Source organism: Mchenga conophoros, linkage group LG20 (genome assembly GCF_057382185.1).
Source record: "Mchenga conophoros isolate Kocher_MC1m ecotype Shallow Benthic linkage group LG20, M_conophoros_male_GT1.1, whole genome shotgun sequence".
Taxonomy (NCBI): Eukaryota; Metazoa; Chordata; class Actinopteri; order Cichliformes; family Cichlidae; genus Mchenga; species Mchenga conophoros.
In genome coordinates this window covers 16,325,096-16,342,721 of record NC_140545.1, presented here as the reverse complement: position 1 = coordinate 16,342,721, position 17,626 = coordinate 16,325,096, and the positions used below count along the sequence as shown (strand labels likewise).

Sequence of the window (17,626 nt, the reverse complement as noted above, 5' to 3'; positions counted from 1 at the left end):
GGCGCGTCACTGCAACTCCCCCTGGCTTCTGCTCCGCGGCTGCTGAGTGAGCCCTCATCTGGGACTCTCCTCAGCTCTTACTGGGACAGTGGCGCGGCTGCCCCTCTGTTGGTCTTCCTTGGTCTCTTGTGTTCTGGGGGCCTCTGGATGTCTGGAGTTTTGATCTCCTCCATACCTGCTTCATGCCCTGGAGGACGGGGCTGTGGCCCCCCCCACACCCTCTAGCAGATCATTACATGAAGGAACCTTTTAAAAAAACAAGCGCGTCCATTTACCGGTCGATCTACGTCCCTACCCTCACCTATGGCCACGAGCTGTGGGTAGTGACCGAAAGAACGAGATCGCGGATACAAGCGGCAGAAATGAGCTTCCTCCGAAGGGTGGCTGGCCTCTCCCTTAGAGATAGGGTGAGAAGTTCGGCCATCCGGGAGGGGCTCAGAGTAGAGCAGCTGCTGCTCCACATCGAAAGGAGCCAGCTGAGGTGGTTCGGGCATCTGACAAGGATGCCCCCCTGGGCGCCTCCTGGGTGAGGTGTTCCAGGCATGTCCCACCGGGAGGAGGCCCCGGGGCAGACCCAGGACACGCTGGAGAGATTATATCTCTCGGCTGGCCTGGGAACGCCTTGGTGTTCCCCCGGATAAGCTGGAGGAGGTGGCTGGGGAGAGGGAGGTCTGGGCCTCTTTGCTTAGGCTGCTGCCCCCGCGACCCGGCTCCGGATAAAGCGGATGAAGATGGATGGATGGAAGCGCGTCCATGCTCACAGGTGTACACACGGGTGATCACACCCACAAACTACACCCTTTTTGGCTCCTACCTCAAAGCACACTGTGTTCTGTTGATCCTATGTGCTGCACAATAATGTTTAATATTTAGTATTTACTGTCATATTCCCATATATCATTGTGATGTTGTTTATTCTATTACTCTTGTTCTCTTCTGCTTGTTTTCTTTTTTCTTTCTCAACAGGTGATCCAGGTGATCGATAGATGCATTTTTTTTTCTTTTTCTGCCCATTCTGTTGGTTTTTGTTTTTTTGCCCTTCTCCCCTATCCCTCTTCTCAGCTCTTTCTCTTTCTTTCTCCCCTTCTTTCCCCCAGTCAAGTCTGTCCCGTATTCAACAAGTGAAAATAAAATAAACAATAAAAGGTGAATCAAATGGACCATTACGGCAAGGCTGGGATGGTCAATTTGGTAAAGTAAATCCGTTGGGCATCTTTCTTTGCCTTTAGACAATAATTCTGATGGCAAAAGAGCCAAATGGGACAGGCAAAAAAAAAAAAAAAGTCCTCTCTCCTCAACATCTCTATACCACCACAGATATGTCATGTGGACCAACTGCCTTTCCTCTCTTCATAGCTGCCTTCACTTCCTCCTTACTTATCCCCTGCGCTTCCTGATTCACTAACTTTCCTCCATCTGTCCTCAGTTTCTGTCTTCATTAATGTCTTCATTAATGAAGACAGTGAGAGAATACTTCTATCTTCCATCTTCTCAACACACTCTCTTCACCATCTTTATCCTTAATCACTCTAACCTGCTGCACATCCTTTTCAGCTCAATCTCTGTATAGCTAATTCATGCAAGTACTGTTCTCCTTCCTTAGTACCCAGCCTCACGTACAACTCAGTATAAGCTTTTTCCTTTGCCACCTCTATCTTTGCAGTTGGCCTGGCCTCCCAGTATTCCTGTCTACTTTTATCCATCTCCCCTGACTATCGCACTTTCTCTTAGCTATTCCTTTGAGGAACTACAGGAAAGTGTCCAATCCACCACCAAGTCTCCTTGTCCTCTTTTCTCTCTCCAAAAGATACACCAAACACCTTCTTTGCCTTTCTCTCACCATTTCAGTTGTATTTTTCCAGTCATCTGGTAACACTTCCCTTCCACCCAGAGAATGTCTACTCCTCCCTGAACTAACAACTGCACAACATTCTTCCTTCTTCAGCTTCCACCATTTAGTTCTTGTCTCTGCCTTCATTCTCTTCCTCTTCTTGACGTCCAAAGTCATCCTATAGACTAGTGTCCAATGCTGCATGGCTACATTCTCTCCTGACACCACCTTGCAGTCTCCTATCTCTTTCAGACTGACCCTTCTGTTTAGGATGTAAGCCACCTGTGTACACTTTCTTCCACTCTTCTACGTCACCTTCTGTTCCTCCTTCTTCTTGAAGTATGAGTTCACCCCAGCCATTTCCATCTTCCTAATTTTGACCTTGTGCATTTCTCTGCTTAACACTATACCTATCTAACACCTCATTATCTCTCTTTCCTTCACCTACATGGCTACTGAAGTCTGCTCCAATCAACACTCTCTACCACTTTATCAAACTAACTGCAGAATTCCTCTTTCTCTTCTAACTGACATCCAACCTTCAACCTGGTCTCCTGCACACACAGTAAATCTACCTTCCTTCTCTCCAGTCATATCAGCCAGCTCTCTCCCTTTGCCAGTCATAGTACCTCCACGCTCCTGCCTGTCCTTCTCTTCGACTCCTAACATGCTTCTCCCCTATATGCAGAAAAAATAATGTTTGATCATCATCAAAAGCCAGATATTTCAAAGTTTCATCTATGAAATATCTGGCTTTCCCATCATAGCAGATGAAATACGTATTTTGCATTAAATTGCATCATTTCGCCTCCTGAAGGGCTCGCAATGAGTCCACTGTGTGTATATATATGTATTTCTTTTCCCTATGGTAATAATACTTTTAGATAAATACTAAGTACTTTTCCACTACTGATGTATATAAAGTAAAATTAGGCTGTAAAGTTAAATCTTACTTTAGATAAATCTTGGTATGTGCTTTTATAATGTGTACTAAATTGTAGTAAAACATGTCAGGGTTCCTTTGTTTCATGTGTTCTGGCCAGTACACTAAGCCTGAGCCTGAGTGAGAGCTGAGCAGAGAATTGTAGCTCACTCTGCTCCCAACTTAACTGATGCCCTGCACCTCCCCCATAGCTGCTGCAGTGGGGGAGGGGCAGGTAAATGTTTCCAGCACTTTGGCAGGTCTGAAGGCAAAAGAGAGTCCAAACCAGGACTAGCAAAGTGTACCTAATATAGCTGTTTAGTGTGTGTGTAAAATAAATAAATAATATGGTAATGGCTCTTTCCACTACTGATATATATAAAGTTTAATTAGACTGTAAAACTAAATCTTACTTTAGATAAATTTTATTTTGTGATTTCATAATGTGTACTAAACTGTAGTTAAAATAAATGTCAGGATTCCTTTATTTCACATATTGTAGCCTGTAAATCAGGTTTGAGAGTCAGAGCTGAGGAGAAAACTTTGGCTCTCTCTGCTCCTCCATCAGTGACCCTCCCCCCGCGCACCTGCACTGCAGCTCTCAAACTTTTGCAGGGCATGTGACGTCATTCAGTCCACAGTCGGAGTAGCCGTTTAAGTGGAGCTCTGAAGACTGCAAAGCACGCTTTCTGCAGGTAAGATTTCACATTTTTGCTATATGAAAACTGTGCAAATGTTGTCTTTCTAAGAAACGAAAGAAAAAGGTATCTTACATTAAGTTTAATTTTTTTTTAACTTAATGACACGGCAGTAAATATACCTTTTTTTAATTGAACAATGCATAAAGTTCGTCTCAATCTATATTTTATTACAATTAACTATGCATAATTTTTCTTATAATTGAACATAGGAACAAAAACCGATTCCTTCGTGATATATTTAACACTAAATTTTATGCCAAACCTACCGTCCCCTCCCCCTCAATTTCTGGCAATTTCTATCTGTATTTCTCTTCAGTCTCGCTCTTAGAAATATAAAATTAACGTAAGAAATAATTATCGGATCTGGTTTTCAGTTTAAAGGGGAAAAATGTACGCTTAATTACAGTAAAAACATGATTTTTGCAAGAAAACATGAAGTTAGAGATTTTTCACGGTTTCAGTGAGTAAAAGTCTAAAATGAAAAATCCTATGCAGTGTTTTGGTTGCAGACCTGTGTGAGTTCCAGCCTTTTAACAAGACAGCTTGTTGTAACTTTAGTGCAGTTTGTTTGATAACAGCATTTGGATTATTTTGTAAGTGATTTAAGTGTTAGTCACATGTTTAGTGAGAGCTGTTAATTATAGATTTAATTTATTTAACAGGTATTTTCATTAGAAAACTGCGTTTCCCAGAATCCTTTGTGGTAGACAAAAGTTACTCTGGGTTTTTAGCTAGCAAAGAAAGTTTTGGGAAGCCATTATATGTTGCTCTGATGTCGAGCAGTTTATTTGTTGTACATTCCCCCTTTTGAAGCCTTATATAAAGACTATCGTTTCTCCAATTGATGTCCGATCCATTTTTTTGGCTAAGTGGATTCGCCACAACACAGCTTAGTGGAATGCTTTTTAATTCTTCACAAACTTTATTAAAGATAACAAGCGGCCAAACTGTGGTTTGTACCGTTTTATTTAGGGTATCTCTTTAAGGCATTTTATAGCTTGACTGGGTTTTGTCCCCTTCTTTTTAAGTCACAATTTTAGCCTAGATTTAGTCGAAAGGCACTTTTATTCCGAGCGCTTTAATCTTTTGTTAAAACCCAACCTCAGTTGCCCAGCTATAACATCTATCAAGTTAGCATTTCAAAATATGTAAAGGAAACGACTGAAGTGTGACGCATGCGCGTAGCAATGCTTTAACTTTTGTTGTCTTAAAGTGTTTACAATCCAAAATGCTTGAAATCATTGTCCTCCTTTAACCATCAAATATAAACGTTTCCACGTGTTTACGCCAACATGGAGTTTTATGTTGGTGTCGATGTTTCAGTGACTGAGCAGCGTCTGTCCGTCCAGTATATTTACTGACGTAGCCGCACATCAGCATGACCCAGCTGAGCAGCATGCTCCGTTTAGCCTCGTTTGTCTTATTCCTCTCATTTGTTTTTCACCGTCAAACATAACTGGACAGAAGGCCTGGTGTTCTGTTGCTGAAGTGGGCTTCAGATAGTGTTTTTCTGTGGAACATCAAGGTCATGTAGTATTAATTTGGCTATTCAAAGCAAATAATGTACATGCTTATACAAAATATAAGCCTTTTGTATAGTGTGTTATAATTGTGCCTTCCAACAATTGAAAGTGTGTTTATGTGTTGTCTCTTTGGCTGCTATGTTTTAGTGTTATAATAAGACTCACCTTGGAGGAAACAATAACATGCTGTCCTAATATTGCTTTATGTACAGAGAGTAATTAATAAAAGTATGTTAAAAAAGGAAATGATGTCACTCTAACAGTGTAGCCATCAGAAGGCATATAAGCTTTCCTATATGACACACTGTTTTTTAAATGCCTAATACTACTATATCTAAAACGGGTGAAACGTTGTGATGCTCCATGTTTTTTTTTTTTGTTTTACTTTAAATTTGATAGAGTTGTAGGTCACAATTTTTACAGCAGATTCACCTGCATGAGCGCTCACTGCTAAGACACCTGTATATTTATTGAGGTGAGCTACTGTAAATGAATGGGTAATGGGCTGCATCAAAACTGTTGGTGCACTTTTACTGTATCACCTCCAAGTCATTATTGACTGTAACTGGATTATTTAACTGTAACTGAGAAGTAACTTTGACTTTTGTCTTTGGTATTAGGTGAAGGAAGCCACGGCAGCAAGCCAAATACAGGTATGTGCCTTCTTATCGAATATTTGAACATGTAGTCTTTAATCGTTACTGAATCGTACGTAGGAGTGTCAAACAACAGACCAAACAACAGATACTACAAACTATAATATGCATTAAGAATCATTATCAGTTAAGGTGGGAATAGGTGATTCTTAGATCAGACGTGATTGTTTTCTAAATGTGATTCTTTGTTGCTTATAATATGAACAACTGCTGCTAGAACAATACTCATGTGCGTCACATCGGCCCCACGTTCTGCATAAAATGTAAATAAAATAGGCATTGATCAGAAAATCATTTGAAGCCTCTTTACCTGAAAATGGCACAAGGACAACACATGGTTGAAACTCAGCATTTTATAATATAAATGATGTAAGCCAGATATGAGAAACAGTCCCAAACAGACAACAGAAACAGGAGACAAAGACAAAAAGTTGTTGAACGTAACTTTTGTTTGCAGCCTGTGTCCTCATTGCAGACCTGTGCAGTCCTCTGCAGTCTGATACCACGGTCATACCACAACATCTTATTTTACTTACAGCCAGGAATACACGAGCTCAGTGAAGTCTTATAACTTTAAAAACATATCTTTTCACATGTGAAAATTTTTGTTATTAAGCAGGTTGAAATGATGAGCAGATTTTCAAATGACAAATTTATTTGGATATATTCAATTTATTTATGCAACAGATAGTTTGATCCACTGAGAATTTATTTTACATTTAATTTCATGTATAACGTGTTTACAAACACCGTCTCATGGTATATAATCAAGCAATAGGACAAAGTCAGCATCACAGCAGTGGTATGTTTTAAAGAAATTTTTGGTTGATGATTTTAATAAATGTATTTTTCTGAAACAAATTTAAAAAAAATGCTTATTAACCAGGTTTCCCACATGCTCAGTGATCTTATGGTCGTATTTAGTTTTTGGCTTTGTTAGCTTCCAGCTGGAAGCTGATGTCACTTAAATCCCTGTTTGGAGAAACAGCTTTTCCTGTTCAGGAGAGAACATGTAGAATTCCTTGCTAGAGGACCTCAAACTGAATCCTGACTGGCATAATCTTAAATTTAAATGGGCACTGGTTTTAAAATAAGATTAGTCTTCTATTCATGATCTCCTGCTTGTTGTTTTATGGTGCATTGTTAGTGTTGTGTACTTTAACCTCCTTGGACCTGGTGTCCACATATGTGGACATCACATTTTGGGTTGTCTCGACCAAAATACTAAATTTTGCTCTACAAGGACATTATACTGCCACTGTTCTATCGAAATTTAAAACAAATGCCCTCGTATGTGGATCTCACTCCTCTCAGAAACAAGAGAGGTAAAAAAAATTCAGATAATTCTTTGTTTTTACATCAGGTCCCAATCAGCCCAAATAGCAAAGAGAAATTAAAAATGGCATGAAAGAGTTCAGGTCATAGGAGGTTAAAGCTCATGACAATAGAAATTAGCTTAGGTTATACATTTTACAGTAATGTCATGTTATAGACTTCTCTCTTCATAAAAAATGTCCAAATATAATTGTATCCTTTCAATATTTATTTCTTACATTGCAGACGATAACGTGGCGCTCGCATGCAGTGATAATGGCTGTTCTGATAGTGGTGGTAAGTGTTACCTGCTCACTAGTACAGCTGTTGGTATACTGCCTCATGAATAAGCTGCATTTTTGATAAACTGCTATGCAACTGCAAGTTATGTATGTGACATTGACTAATATTAGAGAGTGACGTTAACCTGTTAGCTTGGGTTCCTAATGGTAAAATGAACTGGGTGGCATGTTACAGCCAAAGAAACACACTGTTGGCCTAGTTCAGTGCTCAGTAGTCTATACAACAGATAACACTTGATCATGTACACTCACTCTATAGTGAGCTCTTTTATTACAGCAAGAACTAGACTCACAACACATGAAAAAAGGACATCTCAGAGATTTGTGGTTTTATCACCACGACCCAGATTCTAAATTAAAAACTGTTACATTTGTCCAGTGCATGTTTACACAAATGGCACCTTTGAATGGTTGTGCTGCATTGTTTTAATTATCTTAACTAAAAGAAGAGTAATTTCATTTCTAGGATGACATAGTGACACTTGGAGAAGTTAAGATTGCTCCTTTGCACGTTGTTGTTGCATCTTTGTTTTTTGTCATATTTGTCAACAATACTGTTTGTGTTTGAAGTTTTTTGTGACTCCAGATGGCTAATATTTGACATAGCAGCTACTCCGTGTCCCCCAGAGAAATGAAAAAGGAGGATGAAGGTCAGGTTTTTTACAGAGTCATTCAGTACAAAAACACAGTGAATTAGGAAGATGTGGCACATGAATGTTTCTGTTTTTCAGGTGGAAGTTCTGAGCATTTCTCCTCTCAAAAGAGACCGGAGCCCACCAGTGAAGAGAGTTCAGATGTAGATGGTGAGTTTAAGCTTTTGTCTGAAATGTAGTGATACTGTTGTATGTATTCTACTCAAATTCTATTCCAGTACAATCTGCTTTGTACAATAACAGCTACCATTGTTTGTGTGTTTCTGTTTTAGAAGAGAGCAAGGAAGCAAGACTGGCTTTGAGGAAAAGGGGAAAAACCAAAGTGGCCAAAGCAAAGGGTGAGATGTTTTAAGCTTTAAATGTATTTAAAATTTTCTGTTTGCAGTATATGAATCAGGTTGTAGACATGACTTTATTTCCTTATAGTTTTGTCCTCTGTGGCAGAATATATGCCTACACAAACACAAAACTCTTGATAATATTGATCCAGAATTATTTTGTTGGTAATTAGAAAAATTATTGAAAATGTTTAAGTATTGCTTTACAGTAAGTTGAAGAGGAGAATTCAGAGGGGGTGGAGATGGGTGTCAGGGGTGATGTGTTATAAAAGGAAAGCAGCAAGAGGGAAAAGAAAGGTTTACAAAATGGTAGTGAGGAAAGCTATGACGATTTTCATTGGGAATGACCAGGATGGACAGGATTAGAAATGACTACATCATAGGGACAGCTCAGGTCAGAGGTTTGGAGACAAAGAGAGACAAGGCTGAGATGGTTTGGACATGTGCAGAGGAGGCTGCCAAGGGATGTTGATGATGGAGCTGCCAGGCAGGACGAGAAGAGGAAGACCTCAGAGGAGGTTCATGGATGTGAAGGAGGACAGGCAGAAGGTTGGTGTGACAGAGGAGGATGCTGGTATAGGAGGAGGTTGAGGAGATGATCCGCTGTGATGACCCCTAAAGAGTTCAGCTGAAAGAATGATTGCTTCACTTTTATTGTTACATTTATGATTTGTTAGGCTACCTATTCTGGTGAGTGACTAGTTTAACCTGCTGTGTTGCGTGAGTTCACACTTTGCAAGAACAGCACTACAAAACACATGGCAGGGTTCTGCAGGTCATTTCACAAGTCTGGAATTAAAAAAAAAAATGCAGGCTGAAAATGTCTTGTTATATTATCATAGAAAATACCTGTTTAAGGTCCTATGATTTACCAATTAAAGACAACTACTTTATCTCAATGTTATTTTTTTTTTACAATGCGTATTTTAGTTTCCACCAATTACACACACAGATGTTGTGTTTTAAAATCAAAATTTGTAAAGTGAACTAGATTGACAGTATGGACCATCATTTTCAGTGAGAGGTTTGTGAAAAGACAGCAAGAAACGGCAAGTACAAGCAACAAAGCTCATCGAGTAGACTACATTAGGCTTCAAACTTTCCTTTTTGCTAAAGCATATATTTCAGGCTGGACCAGGTGACCCTGAATCCTCCCTTAGTTATGCTGCAGTCTGTTTTAATATCTTCATATTTGCCTAATACTATACTTTTATCTTTTGAAAAATCAGCTTCTGTTTCCAGTACGCTTTTCAATAATCATTAGTGAACAGATGCTCACAATGCCACCCCTTTCATGCGACCATGCAGGTTAAGCTTTTTGTGACCACTTATCCAGATCGCCACTTTCAGGTTAAGTGAATCCAGATTATGGAAAGATAGCCTTGATGTGTTGAATGTGCTTTGTAGTACAGGCCTTATGACTAATGATAGACAAAACGTAATTCTGCTCTTTGGTATTGTATCTGTGCGCCAGTCGCAAAACTGTGACAGTTTGTCAAATAAAACGCATAAATTCAGATAAAATGAAAAGATCATGTCAATCAGTTATGTTTGGTTCTGAATCATGATCTAGGTAATTTGTTACATTGTCAAGGATATTAGCAATTGTATTTCATAATAAAAAAAAAATTGACTTAAAATATGTGATGTCAGTTAACTAGATTAGAACTACTACCAACAGCACAGGTTTTTTTTATTACTAGTACATCAGAAATATTTGCCTTATTTAAAACAATAGCAAATTATTAAAGTCTGACAGTTTTTTGTTTTTTTACAAGAATATTGTTATGATGAATGATTTTAACAGGACTAATAACTAGTTAGCATCTTATTTTAAAAGGCTAGATGCAACATGTACCTTTGAAAACAAAATGTATAAAAGTAAATTGGCTGCTGTTTCACTCTGTAGGTATATTACTCAATAACTGATCTCATGTTTCTGTGAACTCAAAATACTTAATTTAAAAGTGCTTACTACATATCTTGGGTACAAAATGTTGAGTAAATTGTTGAACCTACAGTTTGGTTTGGCATTTTCTGTAAATATACACAAGCAGAACCCCATTTCAAAATCAAAACAAAAACAAAAAAACTACGGTTACATACATGTTGTAAAGTTAACAGTCCATGTTGTCTTTTGTGTTATTTGTAGAGATCCCCCGTGCGAAGGTCAAGAGGCCATGGAGTGAAGCAGAGAAGACGGCAGTGCAAAGACGGCTGGGAATTATGTAGGAAGCAGGAAGGTCATACTGGTACAGTTGTAGCCATCCTAAGCTTTACTGATTTTTCTTTTTGGCAGAAGTCAAAACAAACTGATCAAAGTTATTGATCACTATTTTAGTTGTAAGTCATTAGACTTAATAGTTGTCTTCATTGTTATAATAGCAACTATTATTCCTCTGGAAGGATGTTACATTGTGAAATAAACTGAATTTGCTCTTGTTGCAGCATTGTGGGAATTTCCTTGGTAATTATTAATAAAATCTACAGCGGTATTTGAAATGTAATACTACCTTTTGTTATGTAGGGTTGTCTTGATAGATTATCAGAACTTTTTAGTTATTCTATTTATGTATAAAGTTGAGACTGTTTAACTTTAACATTATTTGGTTGCACTAAAATAGAAAATGTCAAGGAGTAAATGCAAACAGAAAAAAACATATAGACAGAAACGAACACAAAAGCACCCCCTGGTGGAAGATCACCTGAATAGCACTCAATGACAAGGTCCTCATTCTGATAGTAGAATGAGATTTTTTTTTTACTTGAGTGTTTTAAGATTTTGAGGTGATTTTTGGTGTTAGAGAGCCACCCAGTGTTCAAAAATGGCAAAGGTTTGTCTGCAAGTGTAGCAGAAATGGTGGTCCTCACTTTGATAGTACACTTACCCGGTCCTCAGTCGTTATGCAAGACAGGAATGTATGTGTGTGTGTGTGTGTGTGTGTGTGTGTGTGTGTGTGTGTGTGTGTGTGTATGTATGTGTATGTGTGTGTATATCTACAGACTGGGTTTGAATTTTTAGCCATAATATTGTACAAAAATAAATGCATTTTATTGTTGTTCATGTGTGTATTGACACTCAGTAAACTCAAAATGAAGCTGACAGAACGACTGACATTTGCTCTTGAATCACCCCCCTGCTGAAACTAGACACACATGCTGTCAAGCTTTATGCCTCTCTGACCATTTTATTTTTTTAATTCAAAAGCAGGGCTAAATATTCCTCAGGAAATCAGAACCTTTCATCAGTATTGAAACTACTGAAATAGAAACTAAAATAATACTGGAACAAGCATACAGTCATTAAAGATAATAGGCCCTGATGTTAGCAAACAAATATTCAATTCAGCACATGTCTCAGGGGAATACATATGTAGAATTACTTTTCTTGTGATGAAATTGATTAACAGGACATTTGAAATAAACTGTAAACACAATACTGACAACTGATGGTGAAATAAGGTTGGGAGGTTTCAGCACGCATATTATGTAAGGATGATATGAGGGATCCTGAACAGAGATCTATGGGATGTTCTGCTTTCAATAGGTGACTGGATAGTATCGACTTTACATATATAAAAACATATGACAAGAGCAGGCTAGACTATAAATATGTCAGTGAAACTGTAGTCATAAGCTATATATGTTCAACATTACATCACTGACCAAAACAGTGATATAATGATATAATGTTACCGGTTGTTGTTTAGGCATCCTAACATTAAAGAGTATAAATCCATCTAATTTCTTCCACTTATTTAAGTCAGGGTCATAGGAGGCCTAGCTACCATATGGTAAGAGGTAGGATACATCCTCAACAAGCTGCCAGTCTAATGGATAAAAACAGACAACCAGTCAAGTTCATCCCGAATTTAGAATGACCAATTAACCTAACCCCATGCATGTGGGAGGAAGCTGGAATATCCAAACACAGCCTACACTTTCACAGGGAGAATGCGCAAACTCTCCATAGAAATCCTGGACTTGAACCCAGGACCTCTGTGTTGTAATGTGACAGTGTTCACCATGTTGCTGCCCCTTTATAAAATGTCAACTTTATCAAGCCAGTTTATTAAAGAGTACATCTAGGCACAGTGAATCAGACAGATCAGGTGGCTGGACATGCTGTGCTGAGATCTCTTTCTATAACCATGTAAAGAAACCCTTTCTCGTTGTTGGTAACCAGACCCAGAGTAGAAAGAGAATTTTATTTAGAGCACTCTAAAGTCTTAGCTTTTTGGCTTATAAGGACTAATTGTATACAGTAAATGCTAACCATATCTGAAACTTTGCCCAACGTTAATATGAAGATTCATCCATCGTAACTATATATGGAAATAAGGAAAATCAAAACATCTATTTTAAATTTCAAATTTCAATATGGGTAATACACTTATACTATCAAGTATGCTGGAAATTCTTTGGCTATCTGTACTGCAATATACATACGTATATATGTAATAGTTCTGAGAAAAATCTGTTACCTCATTCATGAATATTACCTGAATTAATGGGTTAGTCTTTGTTTACAGTGCCAATGGCCCAGGGGAGGAAACTTGGAGGTGTAGGACTGTGACATTTTTTCACCAACTGGCCTTAATCAGTCAGACTTGGCTCCCACCGCTACTCCCCAATGTCATTCAGCACCGCATTAATATGCAAATTTGCATATTTGCAGTTTTCTCCAAGCATTTCAGACCCAGCAACTCGCCACCTTAACGTCTGTGCTATCTGTGCTGTTGTGTTGGTATGTGTCGGGCTGTGAGCTGAAAAGAAATAAAGAGGGAAAGAAAAACAGTGGGGAAGAGGGACGAGGATAAAGGGCAAAAAACAAAAACCAACAAAATAAGCAGACAAAAAATACATATCAATCACCTGGATCACCTGTTGAGAAAGAAAAAAGAGAAAACAAGCAGAAAGAAAAAAAAGAGCAACATAATAAACAACATCATGATGATCTATGTGAATATAACAGTAAATACTAAATATTAAACATTATTGTGCAGCACGTAAGATCGACAGCACACAGTGTGCTTTGAGGTAGGAGCCAAAAAGGGTGTAGTTTGTGTCTGTGAGCACCCGTGTGTACACCTGTGAGCATGAGCGTTCACAGGTGTGAGGTATTTACAGTTTTTCTCAAATGTTAAAACACAAAAGCCAATCCTGTAACCCAAATGACCAGTAGTCTAAACACATTTACTAAATGTAGCCACCATATTCCAGTACCATAAACACATGTCACATGAAGACACAATTCACAAAACACAACCCTCTGTACTCATAAATCTAAACACATTTTTCCTTGCTAAAACACATGTTGCAAAACAACTCTGCTCATATTCTCAAATGAAAGCCCATGTGATGCAAAATGCTTGCCACAGTCACCAATCTTTGAACACAGGGAACACACCTGGCGTCATTCACTACACACAATGACTCAAAATTGAAGACACTTGTTGCTAATGCTGTACCCACATGTAAAAGCAAGTTCAGAGTGCACAGTATGCTGAAGATTGCAAACAAACACAATGGATGAAGGCAGAGTCAGGGGAAGAGGAATTTGATGCAGAGGAGGGAGAAGAGCTGGCCCTGGAAGAAGAGGAGCAGGCCAACATGGGAGAGGAGAAGGTCCAGGAGGGAGAGCAAGACAACCTCGCACCATCATTACGGACGAGATGCGAGCAACAGCTCAGCGACATGATGCCGCACAGTGATTGTGGTGTGTGTGTGGTGTGAATAACGTAAATAAAAAAACTTCACACCCTGTTCATGTTTTCAAGATTACTGTTGTGTGCAATAGATTCTGTTGTGTTACAGTAGTGTACGTACATGCAGGATTTTCTATAGATTTATACTACTCATATGAAACTCACAAATCTAAATGCCTAATCCTCTGCAGAGATCTACGACGATCCGTTACTGTATAGTTTCTAAAATATGCATTGGCAGTTATGGAACAAAGAACCTTCTCACAAATTGAGCATTGTGTTTTCAATTGTTTTGCTGTAGTGTGTAATGCTGTGTATAGTGTTTACAGTTTTGACAGCTTCGAGCTGCTCTCTTGGTGTGGGAGTTTGAGTTTTGCAGTGGGAAGGTGTGGTTGTGTTTATGTAGCTTTAGAGAAGGGTGTTGTGTTTGGACATTGGGGGACCTGGTGGTAACGTTTGTGACATGTGTTTTAGCATTTGAGAAAAACTGTAAAAGGTTCCTTCATATAATGATCTGCTAGAGGGTGTGGGGAGTGTTATGAAATCAGTTTTACCCCGGTTCTTTTTATTCCTCGAGCATCCAGAGATGGCACCCGACTCAGTAGTCATTTTCACAAAATCTTTTATTCATCTTTATTCATCTTCATTTAAGCATGCACTTCTAGAAGGGAAGACGAGGCCGGTGTCCCTCTCCAAAATCTTCACCCCTTTGTTAGTTACAGCCAGCTTTATAGAAGCGACCCCATCATAAAACCCCCTACGGTGTGCTGCAAACTCTGTCTGTGTCTATGTGCACGAGCACATGAATGCCTACATGTGCGCGTTCCCTCGTGTCTATGTGAGTGCTCGTGTGTGCGTGACAGTTAAAACACTGTGGGTGTAGGTAACTCCCTAGAGGTCGTAAAACCCCTCTCCCTTCCAGACCACAGTTACAAATGTTGAGACCCCCACCCTAACGGTGTGTTCACACCGAACGCGATGGACGCGAATAGAGCGTCAGGTTTACATGTAAAGTCAATGGAAAGGCGCGATGACGCGCGATTGCGGGTCCCGCGAAAATTCGGAAGCAGATTTGCGTCGCGAAAACGAGTTTGACGCGCGAATAAAACCACGCGCGTCAGTTTTTGTGTTGCATTTTGTGCATACACGCGTTTCGTGTCTACCGCTCGAGTTGGAAAAATCTGAACTCCAGTGTCAAATCGCGCCGCGACAACCAATCGGGAGCCTGGTGACGTGGCTGTTACCTAGGTCAAAGGGGCAGATCCAGCCAAAGCCCTTCATTCTTCAATGGAGGGGAAGGCTAATCAATGCAGCAAACAACTCGGAGCTGTACAACACCAGCTGCTTTCTGTACCGAGACAGAAATAAAAAGGACCGAGCTTGGAGGAAGATATGTGAAGAGATCGGGCAACCTGGTAAGTTCATTCATTTCTCTTTTGAAAGTTTTTACTGACCCGGGGAAGCCGCACAAAAGCTAGGAAGCCACCGCTATTTTCCCACTGATGTACAAATACCGTTCTGCTTTTATGCATGTTGTCATTTAGGAATATATTTTATTGTTTATTAATAAACAGCACACAGTGGTCCCGCTGTTCATCCGTCACTGCTTTGCTTTTTCGCTGATTTTTTTATTGCACAGTACAGCATTGCATTCTGCAGCCTGATTGACAAATCTGCTCCGTGCCGTGTCTCCTGCGCTTGCCAAATTTATCACGTTTGGTTTTGATAACCATCACGTCCAATAGAAAAAACAGCACAAAAACACCCATAACTACGACCCTCATTCGGAAATACAAACCTGCACCGCGAGGGAAAAAGGCGCACGAAAGTGGCGGGCAGATGAAGACAAACCGCGGCATAATAATACTTTTACGTTTTGCAATCTACAAAGGTTTGCACTTTGAGAATCAATTGTGAGAACTGTGACCAATGTTCATGTGTGTGGGGCAAAAAGTGTATAAAGTGTGTGGCGAGGGGCTAGTTATTCTGAGAACCCCTGCTGCAATAAATGAGGGACCACTGTCTACTCTACGATTATTATATTCAACCTGTTAACATTTAATACTGTATTGATAGAACCAACTGATTCTGCAGCAGAGCATCCCCAGTCCCTGAGCTCCTGCTGCTGCACCCACAGTTATGTACAGCAAGCACTGATACCTTTTTAGTCGGTGGGATTGCCTTGTGATCACCTTTACTAAATATCTACAACCAATCTGATTATATCCTGTTATTGTTTTTTTTTTGGTTTTTTTTCAATGTTGAAATTAAAATCTAGTAGCAATCTTCTCATTTCTTTGTGTTTTGTGCTGTTTTACAGGCCCACAGGGGAGGACGGCTCCGAGGCAGATGAGGGACAGGTCCCAGGACGGTCCATCGGCGGTGGAGCTGGCCATCCTGGTGTCCCTGAAGAGGCCACACCAGTCTCCAATGGAGCATTTCCTCCTCAGCCATGTTCCTGCTCTGGAGAGCAGCTGGTCCTTTTTATTCCTGTCTCTCTGTAAATTCTTATATTTTATATATTTATGTTTAATGTTTTTCTGTTTGAGACTTTTAATATTATTTCAAATAAATTTTTATAATGACAAATGTCTCAGTTCTACTACACAGCAAATGTTGGCACACGACTTGACACATGTAGAATTTATTTCATATTATACTAATGACAAAATATACTAATACAGTGGGATGCAAAAGTTTGGGCAACCTTGTTAATAGACATTATTTTCCTGTATAAATCCTTGGTTGTTACAATAAAAAATGTCAGTTAAATATCATACAGGACAGACACACAGTGATATTTGAGAAGTGAAAAGAAGTTTACTGGATTTACAGAAAGTGTGCAATAATTGTTTAAACAAAATCAAGCAGGTGCATCAATTTGGGCACCACATAAAAGAAATGAAATAAATATTTAGTGTATATCAATGTGTGTGTCTCCTATATGATATATGGGGTGCCTTTGTCTGGACGTGCTTCCCATCCAGCTGCGCAGCACAGAGGAAAGTTCCAGCGCTCCTGGAATCCCTCTGTGATGGACCGCCAGTCTCCAGGTTAAGGCACAGCCATAAAGTCGTCCACTAGACAGTCCCAGATGGCCGTCGCTGCCTGGGGGGTGATCTGGCTCACCGTGGACACACCGACTCCGTAACTGAATGCTTGGTCGTGAAGGAGTCCCCGGTGACAAGGAACCTGGACAAAATTGTTCAAAATCAGTATTATGTGTACTGCAGTTACAAAATACATTAGTCAAATTCCAAAATACTTTTGTGATGTCAGATTTAAATTACAAAACATGAATCTTACATAGAACATTTTGTAATTATAAGGGTAATTACAAAATGTATATTAGATCATATCTAAAACAGTTGTGTTTTGTTTTAACTTTAACATATCATAATTTGATTGGTAGCAACTTTCACAACTTGAGTGTGCCAATCACTCATAATTCCTAAACATGTCAATCAGGTAGGAATGAAGTAAGACATTAATAGAAATAAAGAGTTGTATGTTGACATGTAGCCCTTTCCTTGCTTAAATCATTAATATTTTTGAAAAATTAATCAGTGGTAAGACATAGCTTATCAAGATAGAACCATGTAGCTAAAGATGAACCAAACTGTTCACAGTTTTATCTAACTCTGTTTTAATAAAGGCTGGTGACCCCTGCTATAGAGT

At 39.3% G+C, this 17,626-nt stretch overlaps 1 long non-coding RNA gene across 3 annotated transcripts in view; it reads left to right on the top strand.

Annotated features, from left to right (window-relative positions):
• Window positions 1-16,787, top strand: part of LOC146550571 (uncharacterized) — an 18,098-nt gene extending 1,311 nt beyond the window's left edge. Inside the window, exons 1-7 of one of the 3 annotated variants that reach the window (XR_014890113.1) lie at window positions 1-3,448; window positions 5,598-5,630; window positions 7,194-7,244; window positions 7,820-7,899; window positions 7,981-8,052; window positions 8,175-8,240; window positions 10,393-16,787. The exon at window positions 1-3,448 is cut by the window's left edge and continues 1,311 nt beyond it. This is a non-coding gene — a long non-coding RNA (uncharacterized LOC146550571). Of the gene's footprint in view, window positions 5,631-5,870; window positions 7,245-7,819; window positions 7,900-7,980; window positions 8,053-8,174; window positions 8,241-10,392 lie in introns of those variants that run through there. The other 2 variants (XR_014890111.1, XR_014890112.1) reach the window with 2 other exon arrangements.
• Window positions 16,788-17,626: the final 839 nt, after the last annotated feature.